At 38.3% G+C, this 6,000-nt stretch overlaps 1 pseudogene; it reads right to left on the reverse strand.

Annotated features, from left to right (window-relative positions):
• LOC132437161 (cerebral cavernous malformations 2 protein-like) overlaps window positions 1-5,070 on the reverse strand; it is a 29,325-nt pseudogene extending 24,255 nt beyond the window's left edge.
• Between the last annotated feature and the right edge of the window lie 930 nt (window positions 5,071-6,000).

Raw genomic sequence — 6,000 nt, forward strand, 5'->3', positions numbered from 1 at the left:
CCTATGGTAATTCTACATTTAACATTTTGAGAACCTGCCAAACCGTTTGCGGGCAGCAGTCGTACAAGGAAGGAGCCTCTGCATTTAAATAGAAAGGGAGTGTTAGCTTTCAATAGGGAGGGCTGGGCAACTTCTGCAGGCTCAGGGATTGCAGTTATATCTAAGGATTCAGCATTTGGGGACACCTGTCAAATTAGGGTCCTGTATTTCCCCAACACTGGCCCTGAATTTGGCGTAGCGAAGCTGATTTAGTTGGGTTTTTAACCTTTTCTGGACCTCAGCCATTCATACTATTAAGTCCTTGGCCTGGCCTCAGCTTTACCTGCCCTCCAGCTGCAGGATAAGAGTCACTTTACACACTGCCAAAGGGACACTTTGGCTTTCACACTAGCTTTAATTACCTATTAATCCCCTGCAGCTTTTCATTACTTTTTTCAAGGTATCAATGGTACTTAGCAATAAATAGATATCCTGTCCCATTGTCTTTATACTTACTATTTCCCTTATGCCTCTCAAAAGTCTGATAAATGGCTACAGCTTAAGCATTCCCTTTCACTGTTAAACTATGCCAGTTCACTACTTGTGAGACTTTTAACAAGTGGATCACCACCTTGAGTCAGGGGTTCTCTGTGCCCCACTTATCATCTCATGATGGCAGAGAGGCTGGCAAGACATCCAGTTACAAATATTGTTGCATTCTTTCTTGCACCACTCCTGAGAATTACTGTCACTAGTTTGTTTCTGAGGAAGCAGAAACTGAGAAAGAGTTTATCATGAAGTATTAATTAAGGATCAACACTGTGAGGATGAGGGCGGCAGCAGCACTAAGAGGAAGAGGTGAAACCGATTCACACCTGACAAATTTGACCATCCTCATGAGGACATTTGGAGTCAATGTAACCTGTCAGCATTTTCCAACATTGCGATTGACCTTGTGGATTCATTGTTGGATATGCGCCACATAGGAAAAGCATGGCCTTGGGTGAGGTCGTTCTCTGCCGCTGTGTCAAACCCTAATTCAGATTCCAAGAGGGGTGACAAGTCCTTCTTTAAAGAGTAATCTGGGTGGTGCACCACACCTATACCTGTATATATAATATGAGATAGAATTAAAAATAGGGTACTCATTTCTAACTTTCAGTCTAATATTCTCATTCGCCATGGTGTTCCAGGTAGAGAAATAGAGCAGTATTTTTGCCTACAATTGGGAACTAGTTAAAAGATGGTTATAATTTTTTTGTGTGACTTTTTTTCTTAAACCAATACTGCTCTCAGTGATACCTTTCCTCTGTAAGTGTTTTTTGGTAAAAAGGGTTCCTATCGCTCAATTTGCAAGGTGCATAAGTGTGTTTTTCTTTTCCGATTGTGTGTGTTTCCTACTCCTAATGTTTAACTGTTTAATACAGATTGCCTATTATAGTGTCTATACAAATCATCCATGCTAAACTATAGTATTTTATTTTATAAAGTAACCCAGGCAGAAGAAAAATTTTAAAGGAGACTTATGTTTGTTTCTCTGTGATGTGTTGAAAATAAGATATGTTGATTCTGAATAATTTGAGAAATAACTTTAAAATATATTTTTAAAAATAGGAAGTCTGCTCCTTAGAAATAATAATTGGCTTTTCTGTTTATGTGCTTGTTTGTTTCCTTAGCTTCATTTCTATTTTTTCTTATGTGTCACACTGTATTTTGGATTTGAACAAGTTGACACAGCAATTTTACAGTTAACAAATAGGACATTTTACAGAGCATCTGGTTGCAGACAGTTAGATATTTAGAGTTAGAGACTGAGGAGTTAAGAAAGAAAAGATTCTTATCAAGAATGCAGAATACGGTGTTGTAAAAAACAACATACAAGTCTGATTTTCTTGCAATTTCTAATTTTTATATCATGGAATACCAGAATGAAAGTAAAATATATGGGATGTATGCAAATTTAGATAAAAACATATGAGTGAAATGTTTTTTACATGGACACATTTATCATTGTAAACATCCTTAAACAAATACAATTCATACGATAATAATTCATTAGTTGTTGTTTTACAACAACAAATGTCAATGTCAATTTAATGCATGTGGTAAATTTTTCTTCAAGTTGAATAATATTCCTATGTATGTGTAGCAAATGCTTTTCTGTAGCAAATGATTTTTAGTCTTTCCACATCAAACACATAGTCATTTTGAAACTGCATGCATACAAATGAGAATTACATGCATGTAAATTTGCATTTGAAATGACTAAATTTTCTTTCCATTTCCGTTCTTTATTCTCAACAATAAACTGTTTCTCTTATCTTAAAAGAATATATTGATTCTAAGCTCAGGATTTTATGACATTAAAGCCAAAGCAGATGTTTACATCCAAGTAATAGGACCAGAACATTTTTTTGTTATAATGACCTACTTGGCATTTAAACTTAAAATCTTTTAGAATAAAGGGCTTAGATTTCCATAGGCCAAAATTTTATTTGCAGTTTTTCTTCTAGAGCAAAATGATGACAACTATCATATCTAAACCACAGGTATTTTATAAATTCAACGTATTTTTAACAAAAAGATGTTTCCTTACAATATCATGAAAGGCAGAAGGCTCAAGAACTCATGAAAATTGCCAAGAGGTATATACCTAATGTTAGAAATTAATTAAAATTATGTTCTTATTTTCAGTTATAGAAATTCCCAATTAAATGCTTAATCTAGATTAAAAAGTAACTCACATGAAATTACTTAGTGTCCTATGATGTCCTAAGAGTTTTATTTTTTGTGATTTTTAAAAATAATGAGCATTATCACAAGGAGATGATCCTAAGTTACGGAATTCTTCAATATTTTGTCACTATTTATGCTCTAAATATGTTGAAATTCAATATGACAAAACAAATATATAGCTGTGGATACAGATTCAGTTATAAAGTATTAATATAGTGATTGCTAGAGTTAGACTTTCAGAAACAGTAAAAAGACCTCTGAGGCAAAAGTAGAGTAGGAACACTGAGGGCATAAGAATTAGAATCGATCAAAACCAGAACATGAACCCCAAACACAGAGCTGTTAATTTAGTTCAAGGGTCAAACTAAAGAGGGTTCATAAAAGTAAAACATGAAAGAGTTTGCAGATACCTTCCTCAGGTCCCTAGCATGATCCCTGACTCTAATTTAATGTTTCATATTTTTTGAATGTGTTTTTCCAATTGTTCCAATATTATTTGTTGAAAAGATATTTTTCCACTAAATTGTGTTTGCACGGTTCTCAAAAATGAGCTGTCCATATAAGTGTGGGTTTACCTCTGGACTCAATATTCTGTTCCACTGATGTATGTGTTTATCTTAATTTCAATACCGCACTTCTTTTATTGCTATAGCTTTATAAAAAGTTTTGAAATCAGGTAGTGTTAACCCAACTTGCCTTTCCTAATTTGTTTCATCTGTTCTAGATATTTTTTCATTTCTATGTGAATTTTCAATACCACAAGAACTTAAAATCTTACTAACAACCTCATGAGGGAACTTGGAAGTAAAACCTTCCACAATCTCGTCTTGTAATGATTACAGTCGTAGCTGACATCTTGGTTGCAGTCTGTGAGAGACCCTAAAAATACTACCTACAAAAACTGTGAGATATGAATTTCTAGTATCTGGTCTGGCATGTAAGAAGTCACCACTACATTCTAACAATAAGTAAAAAGCTAAACCGACTGAAAAATTAACAATTCTTCTTGGATCCCTTAACTAGGGTAAGACACAAGACAAACGCCTGCCCTGAAGACTGGAGAGTCAAACGAGGGAATACAGGGAGTCATAGCTTAACAGAGCAAACGCTCTTGAGGAAGAACCACCACAGGAACCTCAACAGTAATTGACGAGTTGCAGAGGTTCAGTGTGGACAAAACCAAGAGTTAAAATCTCCAGGTGGACTCAGTCTTAGGGAGACCTCCACAATACACTGAGGTTTACCTTCAGGAGTTTGACCAGATTCTCACAGTAAATATCAAAGAAAAATCTCCTGTGGCTTCTGGTTGGGGGAAGGAAAAAGGGACCATTTTGAAATACACCAGAGAACTCTGTTCTTAACAAGGCTTTCCCTTAGAGGAATCTAGTTAACCAAGAGCCTAACTTGTTGGAGTATTATCAGAGGCTAACTGACCTGGAAAAAGGGAAATAACAAATTCCAGGCCACACTAGATATTTTGTTCCATCAAAGGGAGGAGAAAAACCTGAGACACTCTTGTGAAGTGCACAGTCTAGAAGCATAGACTCATCAAAAGACTGAGACCTAATCATAGGACTATAGAATGCTTCCTCTCCCCACAGACCTCACCACCACATTGCTAAAAGCTGATTTACAGCAGTTGCTTTTACCTAGTACATCACCTAGGTACTATAAAGAAAAAATTCACAAGACACACCAATGGCATAAACTATCTATCAAGAAACTATCTACCTATCAAGAAAAAAATCACAAGGCACAGCAGTGGCATAAAACACAACTTGAAGAGACAGAGCCAGTATCAGAACCAGACACAGGAGGAATGTTGGAATTATCAGACTGGGAATTTAAAACAACTATGATTAACATGCTGAGAGCTCTAATGGATAAAGTAGACAGCATGTAAAAACGGATGGGTAACGTAAGCAGAGAGTTGGAGATTTTAAGAAAGAAGCAAAAAGAAATGTTACTGATCGAGAAAGTGGAAGATCTCGGCGAAGCTGCAGTCCCCGGCTGCCTGGTCATGCCCTGCTTCCTCCCTCCCAATCCGCCCCTCTCTCCAGCACCCCCACCTCTCTCCCTGAGTGACTGAGAGCCTAGCACCCCACCCCCGCCACATGGCATGGAGCTAAGATCCCAGCAGAGCCCTAACTACCCATTTAGCATCTCTTACCTCCACAGTCGCTGAGCTGCTCCAGAGCCCGAGCAGAGGGCAGCATGACCCCCTAGGCTTGCCGCAGCCGTGCCCATAGCCACAACTTCACTGCACTCTGGTTGGATCCTGCTGGCCAACCCCAGTCCGCCCTCGGGTTCACCATGCCAGCTGTGTGGCTGACAGGGCCTTGGTGCTATGGCCATGTGTCAGGCCTGTGCCTATGAGGTGGGAGAGCCGAGTTCAGGACATTGGTCCAACAGAGACCTCCTGGCTCCACGTAATATCAAACAGCGAAAGCACTCCCAGAGATCTCCATCTCGACTCTAAGACCCAGCTCCACTCAACGACCAGCAAGTTACAGTGCTGGACACCCCATGCCAAACAACTAGCAAGACAGGAACACAACCCCACCCATTAGCAGAGAGACTGCCTAAAATCATAATAGGTCACAGAGACCCCAAAACACACCACAGGATGTAGTCCTGCCCACCAGAAAGACAAGATCCAACCTCATCCACCAGAACATAGGCACTATTCCCCTCCACCAGAAAGCCTACACAACCCACTGAACCAACCTTAGCCACTGGGGGCACACACCAAAAACAACAGGAACTACGAACCTGCAGCCTGTGAAAAGGAGACCGCAAACACAGTAAATTAATAAAATGAGAAGACAGAGAAACATACAGCAGATGAAGGAGCAAAGTAAAAACCCACCAGACCAAACAAATGAAGAAGAAATAGGCAGTTTACCTGAAAAAGAAATCAGAGTAATGATAGTAAAGATATCCAAAATCTTGGAAATAGAATGGAGAAAATACAAGAAACATTTAACAGGGATAAGAAGAACTACAGAGCAAACAAACAATGATGAACAACACAATAAATGAAATTAACTATTCTCTAGAAGAATCAATAGTAGAATAACTGAGGCAGAAGAATGGATAAGTGACCTGGAAGATAAAACAGTGGAAATAACTACTGCAGAGCAGAATAAAGAAAAAAGAATGAAAAAAATTGAGGACAGTCTCAGAGACCTCTGGGACAACATTAAATGCAACAACATTCGAATTATAGGGGTCCCAAAAGAAGAAGAGAAAAAGAAACGGACTGAGAAAATATTTGAAGAGATT

The sequence above is a fragment of the Delphinus delphis genome, chromosome 14 (genome assembly GCF_949987515.2).
Source record: "Delphinus delphis chromosome 14, mDelDel1.2, whole genome shotgun sequence".
In the NCBI taxonomy this organism is placed as follows: Eukaryota; Metazoa; Chordata; class Mammalia; order Artiodactyla; family Delphinidae; genus Delphinus; species Delphinus delphis.